Source organism: Marmota marmota, unplaced genomic scaffold (assembly GCF_001458135.2).
Source record: "Marmota marmota marmota unplaced genomic scaffold, marMar, whole genome shotgun sequence".
NCBI classification, from domain to species: Eukaryota; Metazoa; Chordata; class Mammalia; order Rodentia; family Sciuridae; genus Marmota; species Marmota marmota.
The window spans coordinates 9,522,426-9,541,637 of NW_026000221.1; positions in this window are offsets into that span (position 1 = coordinate 9,522,426).

Below are 19,212 nucleotides of genomic sequence, written 5' to 3' on the forward strand. Positions count from 1 at the left end.
TGACATCTTATTAGGATTTATTTTCTATATAAATGCGCTTTAAAAAGATTAATTTCTGTAAAGTAATTGTTATTCATTCAAACATCAGAAGAATTTAATCCTTTGAACTCTGTAATAATACTGTCCCCAGAAGTTTTGCTCGTGATTTTAAGCATATGTAGATGTATATATGTATATATTCATGTGCCTGTATGTATATATGTATATGCATATGTATATATGTGTGTGTTTATATATATATATGTGTGTGTGTGTGTGTGTGTGTGTGTGTGTGTGTATATATAGTAACTCAACTTTTCTTTAATTAAAAGTGGATTATTGGGATAGTTGACAAATAAATTTCTGTGAACAACATCTGGAAAATCATTTCTACTTCCTTCTATCTCAGTGGTTTGATACACCATCGAATGGATAACATTAGGAGTTGAACAAAATATGCTCAGGCTTTCACTAAGATCAAATATATTTAATGTAATAAACCTTTATTTTTATAGCAATTTTAGGTTTATAGAAAAACTGATTGGAATACATAAACAGTTCTCAACATATTTTCTCTTTTAACCCCCATTATTTACATGTTCTATTAATGTGGTACATTTGTAAGGATGATTAGTCCATATTGACATGTTAGTGTTAACTAAAGTCTATACTTTTACTTTGGGTTTTTTCAGGGTGTTGTTAATGACATGAGTCCATTATTAGCATATCATACACCTACAATACTCTGAAAAACCACTGTTCAATTATTTGTGAATTCACTCATTTTAGTAAATGCAAGGTGGTATCTCATTATTGTCTAAATTTTAGTTTCCTAATTATATGTGATGTTGTACACCAGTTTACATGCTTATTTGTTATTTGTGTATATTTTTTGGTAAAACATATACTTTTTATCAATATGCACTATTTACCAGGAATGGCATTAAATTCCAGGATCATCCGTCAATCTTTCTTAGAAGAAAATAGATACTGAATTTACAGCATAGTTGCTATTACAATAAAAAGAAAAAGTCAATTCACTTTCTGAGGAAATTGATAGCTTAGCCATTGGCAAAATCTTTTTCATATGGAAATTCACATTGGAGTTGCTATTTTTAACTTAACTTATATTACTAAGATGTTTTATAATAATATAAAACCCTGTATCTTTTTCCATCCTAAAAATGGCTTCCCCTTCTGAGAAATCTGTACATATGGTACACATTTTTCAGAAATGAGGCATCACATGTTTGTCACATGACAGAGCAATCTCAGTCTTGGAGTATAATCAATAAAATTGCATGCATATGTTCATCAACAGACATGAAAAATAGTGTTTATAACAACATTAGTAAAGGCATTAGTAATTGCAAAAAAAAAACCTGGAGACAACCAAAGTATCTTATCAATAAAATAAGTAAGTAATCTGTTATATGTTCATATATATAGTAGAATATTTTTCAAAAAAGCAAAGTGAATGAAAAAAAATTATTGCTTCAAGCAACAGACTGGATGCTTCATACAACATATTGCTAAAAACTAGAAGACAGGAATAAATAAGAGTAAGATACATTCTTTAATTTATGTGAACTCGGAATATTAATAGAAATGATCCGCAATGCTGGAAGTCAGGATAGCAGTTAACAGTGGTTCAGCACACTTGTGGGGTGTGGAGCACATACCAGGATGGGGCATGGGAGGAACTTGTGGGATCCATTTCATAGATGATTTTGCTCACTGTGCACAAATCTTTGTGTTGTATATTTATGATTTTTTTTTTTTGGTACCAGGGATTGAACCCAGGGTACTTAACTACTGAACCACATCCCTAGTCCTTTTGATATTTTTTTATTTTGAGACAGGGCCTCACTAAGTTGCTGAGGCTGGCTTTGAAGTGGGACGCCACTTCAGCTTCCTGAACTTCTGGGATCATATAGAATGAAAAACTTACATAATTACATAATCTGTATGTTTTAAAAATCATACTGATATAGGAGGAAAATCTTGAATGTAGTTATTTTATATGCCTTAAAGATACTTGAAACAAAAAGAAAAATATATAATCATATACTACAATTTATTTGCACACATTTTCTATATCCTAATTGTCTTTATTTTTACTTTTATTTAATCTTTCTTTCAAATCCTATTGTATCTACATGCACACACACACATTTACACATTTAGTTACCACTTTGCAACAAAGTCCCAATGGCTATTAAGTCTGTAAAGTATTTGAATTGCATTCTGGGAAGATGTTATAGGCAGGGATCCCTTTAGGGTATAGTTATGTTTCCTTCTTTCTTTTAGACATGCTCTAAAAAGTTAATGACTGACAATGCTGAAACTAATTTAAAGATATGAAGTGTAACTGGACTGCATAGTATGCAAGAAAAAATATAAAGTATGGTTGTAGCATTCAATTGTGTTGGGTTCTTACATAATGTCTTTAGTTTGTGGGCCACTGGACAGAAGCAGCCTCATATCTTGGTATCACTAAAATCTAAAGCTACTCTCCTGAGTATTTTAAGGAGTAATTGTCAAAAACAATTTAAAGATTTCATCTATTTCACCAATTCATTTCTACTTTCATTTGTAAACACCCTCTGCCATCCAGCTATTTTCATAGGCTTCCCTAGATCCTCATGTCAGTAAGCTAAACAAGACTATACTGATGTTCTTCTTAAGCCTAGGTAGCAATTCTGGAAGTAAAAATATCTCATTTCCTTGAGAAAAAGAGCAGATGTCAGGTAGAAACCAGGTCAGAAGATGGGATCTTAGGCTATCTTGTGAGAATTAAAAATTATATATTTACTTGAATGAAACTTGAATGTAAAGGTCAATAACAGTGGTAGGAAAAGAAGAAGAAGAATTTGTGTTATAAATCTGGCAGTCACTGATCATCAAATGTCCCCAGGTCTTTAAAATTTTCTCAAAGTGAACAAATTACTTTTCAGAGTAAACATGCTAACACCAGGGTTGGTCTATTTCCATATCCGATCAGGTTAAAAATCTATGGCAAAGATCACTGATGCACTAAATAAGATTGTTCATTATTAATGGAATAAAATACTGTCTGTAAGGCAAAATACTAGTAAAAGATCTTATATTTCTCATTTCAATAAAAGTTTATAGGTCATTTATCATTATGCTTTAAAATAATTATTTAAAATTATTTTTGAAAATATATTGAATATGCATATTTGCATACTATTAATCACATGTATATATTGAACAAAGACATGTAATCAAATCACATATATTCTTGTACAATTTCTTGTTAAATTTAAGAAGCAGGAAAATAGTTTTAAAATTCTTCTCGTCTATCACTTAAATTGTTGGTCAGATTTTCTAAGATCACTAAATATGCCAATCTGATGTGCAAGTCCTCTTTATGCCATAAATCCACTATTCTTAAGGCTGTTAGAAATGTTAGAAATCCATGGTTAACCACTAAACCATCTTCAATAACAGATTCCCCAGAGCTTTATTTAGTAGCAGAAAATTCCAAATCCTCTCAAAACACATCTTGGCATTCATGTTTGTGCATACACAAACACATTCAAACTTTTTACTCAATATACACCTATTTTTCAAAGACACACTAAGTTGGATGTACAGGACACTTGGAATGGACTACTAATTAGATTTTACTAAAAAATATTATCACCCTTATTGAAGAATGTCATTCCTGACATTTAATTTTCAGTCCTGCTATTTTCAGGATAGAATGATGAGGAAGATGAAGAAGGTAGTAGAGATAATGATATCTAAATCTCATTTACCAAGTGTTGAAATAGTTGTCAGCTTTGGAACATGCACTGTGTCCTTTAATTCTTTTCCACAATTCCAAGAAGATTTTACAATTTTATAGAAGAGGAAACTGGAGCACAGCAACATTAAAAACCATTTAAATGTACACAGGTAGTAAATGTACACAGCTAGTAAAACACACACTGTTTAGTATAATAAATATTTGTGAAATAAATGAATAATGAATGAATGAATAAAATATAATTATATGTAACTGAACAGCAAATTTGTTACATAATGTCACAAGAATAAGTTTCCAAACTACTGTGTACTTACCTAATTTTTTTAGAATAATTTAAATTTCTCAATTCATTAAAAATCATATTTTATTTTGTTTTGATTAATTTGGTTTTATCTCTAATCCATAAATACAGTGACACATTTAATATTATACTTGGTTCTTCTGATTAAATGTCTTCCTTACGTTAGATACCTAAAAATATTTATGAATATGTCAAGTAAAACAGCTTTTGAAACTCATTGTCCCAGAAGAACTCTGGGTTAGGGCTGAATAAAGTTGTGAACGAGGAATGAAAGTGTCAAATATAGCTGTTAATGTCTCAGTTAAAGTGTTTATAAATGTTTCAGATTCAACTCAATACACAAATATAGCAAAAAAAGAAAAATGCGAGGTTGAGTCTATAACTTGCTTTATATAAAATCAAATGTTAAACAGTTAAATAAAATATGTTCAATGGAATACCAAGTAATTTATTTTAAGAAAATAATCTTGGTTTGCCAAGCAAATAGACTAGATGATATTTGAGATATGATTTCCTTCACCACTCATTTCTGCTCTTTTATGATTCACTGTAACTTTTGCTCTAACAATAACCCTTTTGTCCCTTGCTTCCTTCCTGCAATTTACAAAGGAAAAATTACAGACATGTAAAGCCTGAGAGGGAATTGCACTTTCACTAGTATTGAGGAAAGATTATGTTATATTTATTCTACTTCAATTTTATTTTTTTGCCTATTCATACTTTTCCACAAGCAGTCCAAGAAAAGGGTGAGGGAACTACACACAAATTTGTATTTAAAAAAAAAAACTGATTTCATTGGAAGCAATATAAAGTTAAGCTGACCAATTAAATTATATTAAATAACCACCAGGCATGGTGGCACACACCTGTAATCCCAGAGGCTCAGGAGGCTGAGGCAGGACTACAGAAAGTTCATGGCTAGACTCAGCAATTTAGGGAAGCACTGAGCAACTTAGTGAAGCTCTGAGCAACTTAGTGAGACCCTGTCTCAAAGTCACAAATAAAACAGGCTGAGGATGTGGTTCAGTGTAAAATGCCTCTGGGTTTAATCCCTAGTATCCGCCCCCCCCCAATATATACATACACACACACACACACACACACACACGCACGCACACACACACACACACATTAAAGAAAGACATCTTGCTTATTGTCTAATTTTACTATTTGGTATCACTATTATACCACAAGTATGTCTTTTAGTCCAGTGTAGACTTTGATAACCACTAAGGTTGGAATTCTTCAATGATATGTCTACGTTCCATTGGAACATATCTGATTCTCCACTGAGAGAATTTTCTTAATTTTGACTTACTAGCAAGACCTATATCCAAGAATTTTTTTTAAATTCCATTTTCTTTACTCCCTCATTGAATATCATAAAATTGATGACTTTTTATTAAAATAAGTATCTGTTGCTTTCAAGTGAAAAGCGAGTTACATATTAATATTAACAAGTGAAAACTAGGAAGAAAATGTCCACAATGTTGTCACAACATGATGCTCAGAAAGGGGAAGTGGGTGGTTTTGGGTTTAATACCCATACGTTAAATCCATACAACTAGGATCTTTTTAAACTGAATATCTGTAAAAAAAAAATATACTATTATACTACAGAAATATAAAGAATTAGGGCAAAAGTTTCAAAGATAAGCTTAAATAGTTAAAAGACAAGTAAATGGGAATTTTCTAAGAAGGAAAATTGTGATAGAAAAACAGATTAAATTAGATGAAAAATGCTTGTGAGAATATAAAATTGGATGGGTTTTTCAGTAGAATATGATCAATAGAACAACAAATGCCTTATGTGGTAATCTACCCATTAATAGGTGTAAGGTTCTTCCCATGAATACAATTAAATAATTAAGACATAAATTGTTAAACCTAACTTTTATGGTTTAGATATGAGGTGTCCCCCAAAAGCTCATATGTGAGACAATGCAAGAAGGTTTAGAGGGAAATGATTGGGTGATCAGAGTCTTAACCCATCCAGCAAATTAATTCTCTGATGGGATTAACTGGGTGGTAACTGAAGGTCAATAGGGAGTGACTGGAGGAGATGGGTCCCTGAGGGCATGCTTTTGGGGTATATATTTGGTATTTAGCAAATAAAAAAGATTTTATTCATCATGGGAGCTGCTTCCTTCCACCAAACTCTTCTGCTATGATGTTCAAACTTGCCTGGAGCCCTAAGGAAGGGAGCAAGCTGCCTATGGACTGAGACCTTTGAAAATGTGAACCCCCTCAGTAAACTTTTCCTCCTTAAAATTGTTCTTCTCAGGTCTTTTTGTCACAGCAGTGAAAAAGCTAACTTTTCTATATATTTGAAATTTTTTATTATTTTATATAATAATTTATAAGAGGAAGAAAAGGGAATAATTGATAGAGTGGGAATGATACTCTTTTTTTAACTCAAATTAATTTATAAATTCACATATATATCCAGCTAGAAACCTCAAAATTTTTAATCTATATAACAATAAATCCTGCCCACAAATCATATTGTTTTGATACATTAATTCTGATATAAAATGATATCTTTTTAGGTAGTATTTTCATTTATTTTGTGCAAACATTTATCTCTTCTCCAATGAAGTCTTAGAAGCAAGACAAAAAAAAAAAAGGAGGTTGGGAGGAAATAAGGTGAAAAAGAGAGGGGAGACAAGCAGGATTGTACTTGATCAGATGCAATTAAAGTTTCCCAAGTTAACCCTGGGCCTTCCTTAGGAGATTATGGGAAAATGTAGACATTACCTCAAAAGTTGAAAAGCCATCTATGTCAGAGTCTCACTGAGTGGCTTAGTGCCTTTTCTTTTTTCAGGCTGGATTCAAACTCATGATCCTCCTATCTCAGGCTCCCTAGCTGCTGGGATTATGAGCATGCACCATAGTGCCTGGCCTATGTAACATTGGGAGGAAAGCTTAGACCAGAGAGCACTAGATGAGGACATCTTGACCTGCATTCCCCCAGGAAACAGAACCTGAGACAAAGTTCTGCATGTAGGTAACTTCACTGTACAAACTTATTCCAAAGAATAGGGTGGAAAATTTGTTATTGTGTCATTGATAAGAAGGGGAAAAATGACCCAAAGGTGCACCTAGTTGATCACTGCTATCAGAAACTGGAAATTGATGCTTCTTTGTACTCATTAAAAAACTATGCAAAAAACATGTTCAAATTGTCTACCTGAGAGACTTAATGCAAGTATTAATGAACCTGATCCTATGGTTCCAATTAATTAAGGGTTGCCTGGGAAGTTTACTCAAAGTATATGCCTAAATTAGAATAGCATCATAGGTCAATGCAGGTGTTTCACATCAGGCAACTTTGAAAAGATTTTGCCCCAGTAGATCTGAGTTAGAGATCAAAACAGATCCCAGTTCATTAGTGAACTGACATTAACACAAATGGGGAATAATACCAGAGAGGAGCCCAGAAAGGGAAGAGTCACTAACTCCTCTTTCCAATTATACCAAAGACCTGAGTATAGAGAAAAGGGAGGGAAGGGGACACATATTAGAGAATCAAATCATTAACAAGACAAAATGTCTTTGAGAAAAGGTGAGTAAATAAGACCAAGTGAACTGAACCTGTGAAATCTTACTACAGCAAATAAAAAGCAAGTGCTCTCACATAACATTCTTCTCACTTCTTGCTCTTCTAGGGATACATGTGCTGTTCCTGTCTTCTGATAAAAGACGGTCATTCAATTTTCCTATCCCTACCGCACTGAGGCAGCAAGGCCTTCATAAAACAAAACAATCCTAGCTGATAATTACGTGAAGGGTACTCATAAAGTTCATAGAAGCAGTGTAACTAGACTCACCGACACAGTAAATTTCCTTTGTGCATTGTCATCAGAGGAGCAAGTCGCCTCAGTCCTTCTGATGATCTCTTTCATCATTGTGTCCTGTTATTGCATCAATGACTTTAAACCTGTCACCTACTCATCTTGCTTCATACTGCCAGGCTACAGGCTCCCCTTAATCCTGTCATCTGCCCACGCTTCATCTTCATAGTTGGCAATATTACTAAGTCCTTGCTCATGGAGCCACAGGTCCAGGATTTTGGCTACCTGTTTTATCATGGCAAATCACCAGGATCAGAAATAAAACTACTTTAAATACTAAAGTAGTTATTAAATATTAAAACGAAATTTTAATCCCTGATAGTGAAACCTTCTAGTTACAATTTGGATAGAGAGCAACCAGTTTGCAATAGTATTTTTAGCAGTCTCATCCTATAGTAGTTCTCAAGAGGAATGTATCAAAGTATATTATTCAACAATTAACATTTCTAGACAATTTCTTTAACTGAAAGGAGAAATACTGACCTATTTGTTGGCTTTTACTTCCATCCCTCACCTTCAAACTTTTACTTCAGGGTCACAAAGTATTATAATAATTTTGATAAAATGAGATAGAATGCATGGATATAAACTCCAAATTAGTTGTTAATGAAAGTTTATTTCCTTCCGTATGCATTTTATTCAGCAAGAAGAAAGTCTGAATTTGTAAATTGAGTTTATTCAAGCTTAAACCAGATTTGAGATTGAAAAGCTCACAGCATTTGGTTTTGCTTATAAATAGTGCCTGACACTTTCCAAATTCAATTATCTTCAATTCTTATAGTCATATTATAAGCAAAACTCAAGTCTATGAGCCTATTTTAAAATGGCCTAAGAATAGTTGAGTGCAAGATTTTATTTTTGCTTTATCTTTCAAATTGTGACTGCATTTCAGAGAATAGATTGGATCCTTTCTTATCATGAATATTACATTACTGAAGATTTCAGAGACTGAAGGGTTTTGTTTGATCCTTTTCAGTTTTTGCACTCTTTAAGGACTATGTTAGTGCTGAAAACAGAAAGGCTGATCTGGAATGGTTATTTATTTATTTATTTATTTATTTTGTCCTTATATAAGTTAGAAATGACTTGGTAAGTAGGCCTGGGCCTTATAAAAGCCTGTGGAGAGATGCTTTCCTATGCTTTTTCTCTTAGAGTTAGACAACAGGGGTTCTGAATAAATATAGCTAGCAAATATTTCATATAAACTGAAAGCCAAGATTAGAGCTATCCATTATTTGTGAATTATTAGGTGTGAAATGTCTCTTTCCTAAAACAAGCTTGGTATCTATGCAAGATCCTGATTGCAAAAGTGAATTAAAATGAGATCAAAAAGAAAGAAACTAAAAAATAAAATTTTATATTTGGATCAATGGATTAAAAAAAAAAAAAGATAACTCAACGTATATTTCCATTATCTAAGAATAGCACAGCTATGGTCCAGAGAGCAAGCAGAATAGATTCTGTAGCCAACAAAATCTAACGCTTGCTGATGATTTTCCACAGCAGCCTCCATAATTGTTGCCCACCACCAGGACCCACTAGTTCTGTAAGAACAAAAGTCAGTTGGTGACAAAAAAGAATGAGGTACAATTTTAGCTTACAAATTTTATTTCCACGTGTAAGCAAAATAAGATTTTAGATGATATTTTGTCACCACAGTTTGAGTGAATCTAACTATGGTGTTTCCTATTAGGAAGAGAGGTACCCTTCTAGAATCGGCCCCTCTCCTTTTGAGATTTTTGAAGTTATTGAGGTTTCGGGCCCAAAGTTCCCCCCATACAACAGAGGCTTCCTTGACTCTCAGTGAATCACACATACACATACTCACTGATCTCCTACTCGAACATTCTGAGCCCAGCTATGGATAAAATACCACAGTCTCAGTTTTACTGATGTATGGACTCATAAACTAGGACTCTATCATTGCAGAACCCACAGATCAGTCAGGTAAGAGCAATACAGTACCTCTCTCTAAGGATGAGAACAGAAAGCACAAATCAAGAAAGGAAATTTTTTACAGATTGTGTAGGCAACAAGAAGAGAGGGAAATAAAGTTTGAATTGCTGAGGCAGGAATTCTCTCCTGACCATCCTTCCTTCGTTGTAGATGATTTCTCAGCTCCAACCTCAGGCAACCAGACAGGAAATTGTACAAAGATTTCGGCATGGAAAGAAAAGGTTTTAAGAATGAGAAACATCTACCAAGGTAGAATGCATTACTTTTTGTGGAAAAGAACAAAGTCAATTTATCATGGTGTATTTCTCTGCTTGGAATCATGGAAGAAATTTCTGATTTTCTCCATCACTGGGCATAAAAGTTGATAACTTTATTTTAAAAGTAGTTAAGAGAATTTGACTTCCAGGTTCAATGGATGGTCATCTAAGGAATTTTTATCAAGACTAAATAACAAGAAATTATTATCAACTGGTTTAAAACCTATTAGAAGCAGTTTGCCAAGGTGTACTGTCATTGATTAGAATAGGCAGGAAGAGACAGGGAATATATAATCATATTAGTAATATGTCAAAAATGTAATTAAAAGATTAATTTTTAAGGATTTTTGAAAGGTGATAAGAAAAGTTAGGGGAGAATATTTACTAAGGTTCCACTCATTCAGTTTCAAATCATCACAGTAAGTAAGAGCACTTTGCAGACTTTGCAATATGGTCAGCACAACCTCATCAAGATTGGCAACATGTCCCACCTCCTTTCCAACTCTGTTGCTGCCACCACTAAAGCCAGCAATCAGCATTAGCTAGGCTAATTTCAGAAAAATAATGACAAAAATCACTAACCCTTCTTAATAACTCTATAGATCAGATCACTTTTTCAATCAATCAATATGCAATGATGTATATAGTAACTCTACCAGAGGTAGCATATAATATTAATTTCTTCTGGGAGTTTGGACAGAAGGAAGGGATGATCATTTATCTTCATTTTCATGGCTTATACCTCTGATAAAGAAGTAAAATCAGATTTATCTTAGATACAAAATCTTTGGGCTCAGAAGGAAGATACAAAGAGAAAGTTAGAAAAAAGGAGGATCTGATCATGATAAGGAGCTTTCTTGCTGCATATGTCATTAGTCATGAACAGGTTACCTATTTGACATATGCCAGGCAATCTAGGAAATCATATCATCAAAGTTTGTATTTCATATTTATATGACATGCTGTGATTGATGTACCTGTAGTATAATTTGCATTTCAAAATGGCAGACAACGATGGGAATTGATGGTAGCACAAAAGGTGTAATACCTTAATTTTATTTCTGGTTTCTCAATTCTAGCAAATCCTACATTGCTTATAATTTGGTGAAAAATAGTCTATAAACTCCATGTGCATGATAAATTCTCTATTTTGTAGTCACAGCTTATGTATCTAAAATCCACAAAGAGTTTACCATAATGATATGGGGGGAGCTGTATTAATATTTGTTTAAATTGTGTTTTGTGACAAAATGTGCTTGCCCAAAGAAACAGGCATAACCTTAACAATAGTTAAGTTATGTCAGCTTCTAAAATAGAGCTAAAATTTATCTGAAAAATAGTCTGTTCCATTATAAATCTTCCTAAAATGTGACTGCAGACAGTCTTAAATACTTGCACACACACCCAAACACACATACTAGAATAACTTCTCAAGAAAAGAAAAAGAAAAAGAAATTCCTGACAAATTGAATTTTATCACAGCAGGAGGATAAAAAGTAAAAGAGAAGATTCTGTTCTCTATAATAAATTAGGTAATAGTAGTCTAATTTGTAGAAGCAAAATATGTGTTGCTTAAAATATTCATCTTTCTTATTATAAGGATAAGATGGACTTACTTTAGAACATTTATAAAAGGGAGATAAGCAGAAAAATATAAAAACTAACAAAAACCCCTAAAATCTCAGGACTCAAAGATAACTTTCATTAACATTTTCATGCATACTATTGATGACTTTCTATGCATATCAGATAAAATATCACAAACGAAAAGCATCAGTAGCACTAACGGTTGCCATTGTTATTACTACATTTAATCCACTCTGTTGGATAAGATTCTCCATCCATGCATTCACTCAACACAGTTTTATTGCCTATCTACTATGTTTCAAGAATTATTCTTTAAGAAAAACAAAAACAGGAGTAAAACTCAGTTAACAATCTCTATCCTCTTGTGGCTTATACTCCAATAGGGAGAGACACAAGATGGTGTTTTTGTGTATGTGCATGTGTGTAAAGGATGTTGATAATAGAGAATCAGATGGTTATAGGTGTTAAAGAAACTGTAAGACAGTGTAGGGAAACAGCTAATAGATGGTAGGATGGGTTGAAAGGATTGCAACTCAAAATAGGTCAGAGAAACCTCACTATCAAGGAGATACTTATGAAGACCTAAAGAAGATAAGGGAGCCAATCAGTTGGAAATTTTGGGAAGAGGATTCCAAGAATACAAGTCCATACAATGTACATTTAGGAAGAGCAAGAAAGCCCAGGTGGCAAGAGAAGAATGAGTAAGGAAGAAGTGAGTAGAAAATAGGGTAGGGGAGTGTTAATGTAGGGTTTTATAAACCACAAAAGGACTTGGACTTTTACACCTGAGTGAGATGGTTTGTCGTTACAGTATTTTGAGCAGAGAAGTGGCATGCTTTGATATATAGTGATCAGTGATTATCTTGTAAGCTCTGTTGAGAATAAATTGTGTATGTGGAGGGTGTAAAGAGGGATCCAGGGAAGAGCAGGGCAATCAGTAAGCATGCTCTTGCAATAATCCAGGTAAGGACTTATCTCAGGTAGCAGTAGAGATAGTAGGAATGCACTCAGGGATAATATAAGAAAAATTGTCATCAAGAATAATATCAAGATCTTGAGAGAAAGAAGTTACTATTGATGTCAAGTTTTATACATCCTATTGTAGATGTTGACTGGACAACTAGAAAGGCAAGTTAGCAGGTCAGTGGAGTCTTAAGACTAAAGATGTAAAAGTAACCATAATTAACTGACAACCAAAGGGGTAAGTATAGTTGAGAAGAAAGAGAATAAAGGAGGATTAATGACTGAGCACTATGAAACCTCAAAGTTTACACAAATTACACAGATGAGGAAAACCTGCCAGGGAGACTGAATGGGATCAATAAGTGTGATAGGGTAGAAATCAAGGAGCATGGAGATCTACAAGCTAAGAGAACAAGTAAGATCACTTCGAGTAGAAAGTACTGATGAACTGTTTCCCATGCTGGCTGATTGAATACGGTAACCTGATGATCAACCTGAGGAACCAAATGCCCAAGTTTCCTGGGACAGTATTGCTTTGTGTTCAAGTCACAGGGTAAGAAGCGTTCATTCTCAAACATACACAGGTTTGAACAATATGATACAGATAACTGCCCTTCATGACTTTATAAGACTAGATCTATGGGGTGATGTGGCAAAAGCTTCATGAAAATAGGATCAAGTGATGATGGCAATAAGAACAGGAGCCACGAAACACACCTTGTTTTGGAACCGGCTTAAAGTCAAAGCAGAGAAATGGGCTAGTATAGCTGAAGGGAGTGGGAATCAACAGAGGGATGCTTGTACTTTTATGTGGTAGATAAAGTAGCATTTTTTTCCCCTAAGTTGGTAGGAAGTCTCTGGTAAAGAGAAAGGGGGAAAAAAGCATAATGGAGGCAAGAAAGAACAATGAGTGAAAAGGTGAGACAGGGTGTGTCTGCTGTCCGAGTGGAAGGATTGGTACATGGAACGCAGACAACTAAGACAAACAGAGGCCAAACTATTAGGGCGAAAGGGTTGAATATACATATAGAGGATGGTAGGTTGATACGGTAGTGAAAACTTGTAGAAAGTTTCTATTTTTCCAGTTTTCTCCTTGTAAAGGAAATTTAATCATGAAATAAGAGTAAGGAAAAATTGGGAGTGCCTGAGAACCAGGGAAAGAATCATCTAGAAAAAATGGAGAGAAACTGAGGAAACATGGAAAGATTGCTACCCACTAATAAAGGCCCATTTTAGATTAGTAACCATAACTTTAAAATGAGACAACACAAGCATTGTTTACCAGTTTTGTTTTTCCAGCTGTAACAGATTTAAAATTGGATCCTTGCTCAACAAATAAAATGACATGGTTATGGGTAAGACATTTGAGTTGTATGCAAGAAAGTAATTATAATGAAGAGTAATTGAATTTAAACTGATGAAACAATTCCATGGATAGACTGTACTAGTACTTCTTGGTGGGGCCAAATAATTCCCCAAGTATTATAAAAATGTGAAGTGGGGAGTTCACAGTTATCTGGTAGAGACTCAGGTGCTTAAAATTGAGATTTTTGAATAATTTCAGTCACAGTTTTTATGTTTCATAACTCATGACCATGGGAAATGGTGGCTCTGGAGGAACTCAGGAGATAAACCACAATCTCACTGGGAGCTATGCAGGGGTTGGGAGATGATCAAGGGGTTCTCTGGTGAGGTGTGATTTGCCACTGAAGGTGTTTGGGAGAAAAAGGAGGGAAGATAATCTGGAAATAGTAATAAACAGCAAAGGGTATATGTTTTCCTCTTCAGGTCCGAAGGTACAAGGCATATGACCGAAAAAAGAGACACAGCTTGAGAGGGCTTCAGGTAGGAGAGTTAGTTCAGAGAAAAGCTAGCTTTTCATTTAGATAAGAGGAAAAAAGAACATTGAGGTTATAGAGAGTTTTGGGATACTGATAACCAAAGTTGGCTTTTCGAGAGTGCAGTGAAAAAAATCCTGAATTAGGAAAGGAAGAAAGTGGGAGTGATATTAAAGAAAGGTATATTCATAGTGTCTTAGGTAGATTAGAACACAGAGCTTAACAGAATACCCACAAGTTCTGAGCTTCCTGTAATAACTGACTGCAACAGTATCTAAAGACATCATTGGTGTTTAGAACTAAGGGTCTCAAGGCAGACACTGCTCTTGAAACTTAAGAGGTAGGGGTGGTAAGTAAAAGAATAAGTGCTTTTAGATCTATATCATAAACTATTTTCTCAGGTCATTAAATATGCTATGACATCATTATAAGGGATGAATACTTTATTGCACTGACGACATTATTATAATAGATGAATAGGATGAATCCTATTGTATAGGCACAAAGTAATTTCATTAGTTAATTCAGCAAGAATTTATTAAGTGCTCAACAGGTGTTAGTCATTATACTAAGTGCTAGGGATACAAAAAAGGTCAGACACAGTAGGAATGGCCTCGGCTTTCATTGAACTTGAAATACAGCAGAGAAGAAAGACTGAACATGGAACGAGAAGAAGAGTCATTACTAAATTACTATGGGTGCCTAAGACTGGTGCATGGGATAGAGAATGGTGAGAGATGAAAATGAAGGAGAGTTTAACAGGTGAGGAGATTAAAATTGATGGGTTGACTGAGAAAATTTACAGCACATTAGGTGAAAGACCTTTAGGGCAGAAAGGTTGAGAAGACAGAAGCAGTGTGCATTAAGCAGAAGCAGGACACAGATACAGAGCACACAACCTAATAGAACTTGGTGAAGAGATCATTTATTAACTCTGAAGGTGCTTGGGTAGTTGTCACTTCTTCCTTCACTATATTTAATGTAATTATTATTTATAATAACCACTTTCCTTTAGGCAAATCTGTGCCTCAGATGTATAATTTCCCCTTCAATATTTTTCTTAGACAGGTAAGAAAAATATGAATATTTCAATCTAACTTTAAAAGTTGTCTAATTATTCTTTTGTCAATAAAACTTTGCTTCCCACAAGTTTATGAATTGTTTCTTCCTGGTGAATGAAATCTGACATTCGTTGTATTTATTTATGAGATTGAACATACTTTTTCACCAAAATTGGCCAATTATATATATATTTTTCAGTTGTTTGACCCATTTCTCTATTAGAATTTTTGTCAATAATTTATTTTGAAGGTTTTTCCCTAACTATTAGTTCTTTACATTTTAATAATTTCCCCTGGATTTTCTTTGTCTTGACTTTTATATTATATTTGGTTGTCTAAAAATGTATTTATTTTACTAGCATCTTAAACTTTTGTAGTTTAGTTTTTATTTCAGTCTTTTTCAACATTAGGATGTACTGAGAAAAGCTTTTCCTATTGCAAAATTCTGGGTTTTCCTTTTTTGTAGTATAGTCATGCATTGTTTAACATACTCCTCTGGAAAAAAAAAAATGTCCTCCAAAAGCTCAGCTAAGCCATGAGTTACATAAACTCATAGCACAAATGGCTCCTAGGATAAGTGAAGCAGATTTCTGATATCAATCAGTGTAAATTATAAAGGAAGACATTTCTTGGTTTCCATTAAAATGATGCTGGGAATGGGCCCCAGAAAAATGGCTGTGCTACATTGTGGCTGGCTGTAACACAAGCTATATTTAAGGTAAGTGGTTCTGAAAGGAGATAAAATGAAAATTCATAAAGCCTTTCACAAAAGGCATCAAGTTGATAATTGTAGTTATTAGTTCACATTCAAATTTTCTGTCTGGACTTTTGTAGCTCTATTCTATCTCCATATTTCAGAGCACAATAGCCCTCATTTCCATAATATGGCCTTCATTTCCATCCTGTTCCATGTTGACTCAGAGGTAAGAAGTAAAGACGTTTGCGTAACATATGGAAAATGTGCATCCAAATAATAATGGAAAGCCAACATCTTGCCACCATCATCTAAGAAAAAACCCGCTGTGCTTTGTTAAATATTGGCATTAATATCTTAGTAAAAGAAACAGAACTATCCTTTCTCTCCTTGAGTTCATTAGGCCCCCAGAGAAGCTATACAGATTCATTATCTTATTTCATGTTGGACTTTTTAATCTATGAATCTCAAAGAGTAAAAATGAGATTTAATGTCTTTTGAGGTCATGGTGCTTTTCACACCCACAGTATTATACAGAAGACCTACTTCATCGACTTGACTTTTACCTGCGATTTGTTCCCTGAACTTGTAAAATTTAAATTCCACAGAGTGGCTTTTTTATGGGAGGAACATATACCAAAAGTGCACAAATCATAAAGAATCAGCTCAATGTATCATCACAAATTGAATACACCTGTGAAAGCTCATCCAGTTCAACAACTGGAATATTACTGGAACATTGCTGTCTTTTAGGATAAAAGAAAAATCCTACCATCCTTCTATTATATTTAACCTAAACTAAATCAAACTCTTCATATGCATTTAATCTCCTTCAATCTGGACCCATACTCATAAACATCATAATAAAGAAATATTTGAGTTAAGGGGAACTTAATTTTTACATTTTCTATAAATATCTAACCCCTGACTTCAAACACTGGACAACTGAAGTTGTTTTTTAGGAGGTGAAACTACTTCATCACTGGATATGTTCAAGTAGATATATCTCTAATCATTAGGCACTTTGTCCATGAATTTATAATTGTCTCTGTATCATAATAAGCAATTAAAATATTATAATTTATAACAACAGAAATATTTAAAAGCAGTTTTTAAAACATTTATATTGGGTTTGAATTTCAAAACGAAACTGCAAATCTTAGGTGAGGGTCAATTTCTGAGTTTTTTTTGGCAGATCCAGGGTAGAGATTGTCTCATCCAAGGTAAGGCAGGGCTGCCTTACTCATTTTCTCAAATAGCCTACTTCATAATCCTTAATCTTCCATATGAGTATACCTTACATTACACATTTTCCTAAGTGTCCAATTAGCAAGTAAGAATTTTAGTTTATGCTCATGTGTCTTCAATATAGGTTAGAATGAAACAACATAGACAGAGGTAGATTGTTGAATCACTGTATTTAATGTACACAAATAACTTTCAACTTAATAAATCTCTACTTAAAATCTGGAATTACAGTACAGTTGCAGCCACAGGTCCATTCCTTAACATTTTTCCTTTTCTACCATTGGTGCCCTCTATCCTGAAGTTGTTCACTATGGTTTCCATGTGTATTTTATAATTTTTGAATCAATATTTATACTCAAAAATTACTACTGATATAATACTATATAGACCTTTTTGAAACTTGATTTTTATTTAATATAAATTTTGTGCATTTATATATAATAAATTCATTTTATTATCTCAGATTTCATCAAGTGATGAAACCACATTTCTTTCATTTCCCTTCTGTTGGGAAATTGTTTCCATTTCTTTACTAATGTAATAATGCTATAATGGACATTGTTTTGCCTACTTCCTGATATTTTGAAAGTTTATGTAGTGTGGATTTCAGAAGTGCTGTTTAAATTATCCTCCAGAATGGCTATATTAATTACATTCAAAATGCTACAAAGAGTCCTCATTTTATAGATTTATGCTGCTTTCTCATTCAATATTTTGACTACGTCTTTCAGTGAACTTTGAGATTTTATTTGAAAAGGTAATATTACTTAATGTTATATAAGCAACTAACTTGAGAAATTCTCAAATAATTATATTTTCTAATTATAAATAAAAACTGCATTAACACACACATATATATATCCTGTGAATCTCTTATTCTTTTAATAGGAAACATCTGGCAAGAACAAAAGGTTTCCTAAATAATTTTAAAATATTTAGTTAATTTTCTTTTACTGTACAACATCTAGAAAATACAAAAAGGTTAAAATGAAATTTAAAATATGCTTAAAGTTCTTTTTAAATGAATATGATTGCTAGAAATTATTTAACTAATACCATACACATTGATTTCTAGCCAAACATTCTATGTATAGAAAAATATTGATAATTTCATAATATATTTAATAATTTAGAAAAATAAGTAATATATTTTACTTGGCCAGTACTATTCTGTCATGTATACACAATTAAACTGGCTCTTATTTCAATCATAGACTATTTTAACTAGTATGTTTTAAACTTGTTATTGTATTTCCCACTAAGAGCTCTTTTATTCTCAAAACAATATTTATTCTGCCAGATGAACTATGTAAACATGAAACAATATAGATTTTTTAAAAATTGTTTTGCCAAAATGATTTCAAATTTAGTTAGGAAGGATTTATAATAATGCAATATTGAGTTTTAAACTTTGATTTGTATTTCATTTTCCCCTTTTCTCCTTTTTTGTTGTACATTTTCAGGTTTTGCCATATTTGTTTTGATGTTATATTTGTTATTTTTACATTTTTGAAATGTATAAAACTTAGTTTTGCTTTAGAGACTGTAATCTTTCTTTTCAATAAATTTCTAACTGGTTATTACTGTTTTAAACAAGTCTATGAAATGCCCATATTTATTTTGTCTCTACTGAACTAGAAACTTACATAGTACTTAAGTGATCAATCCTCAAAGTACATTTAAATAGTATTTGAAATAA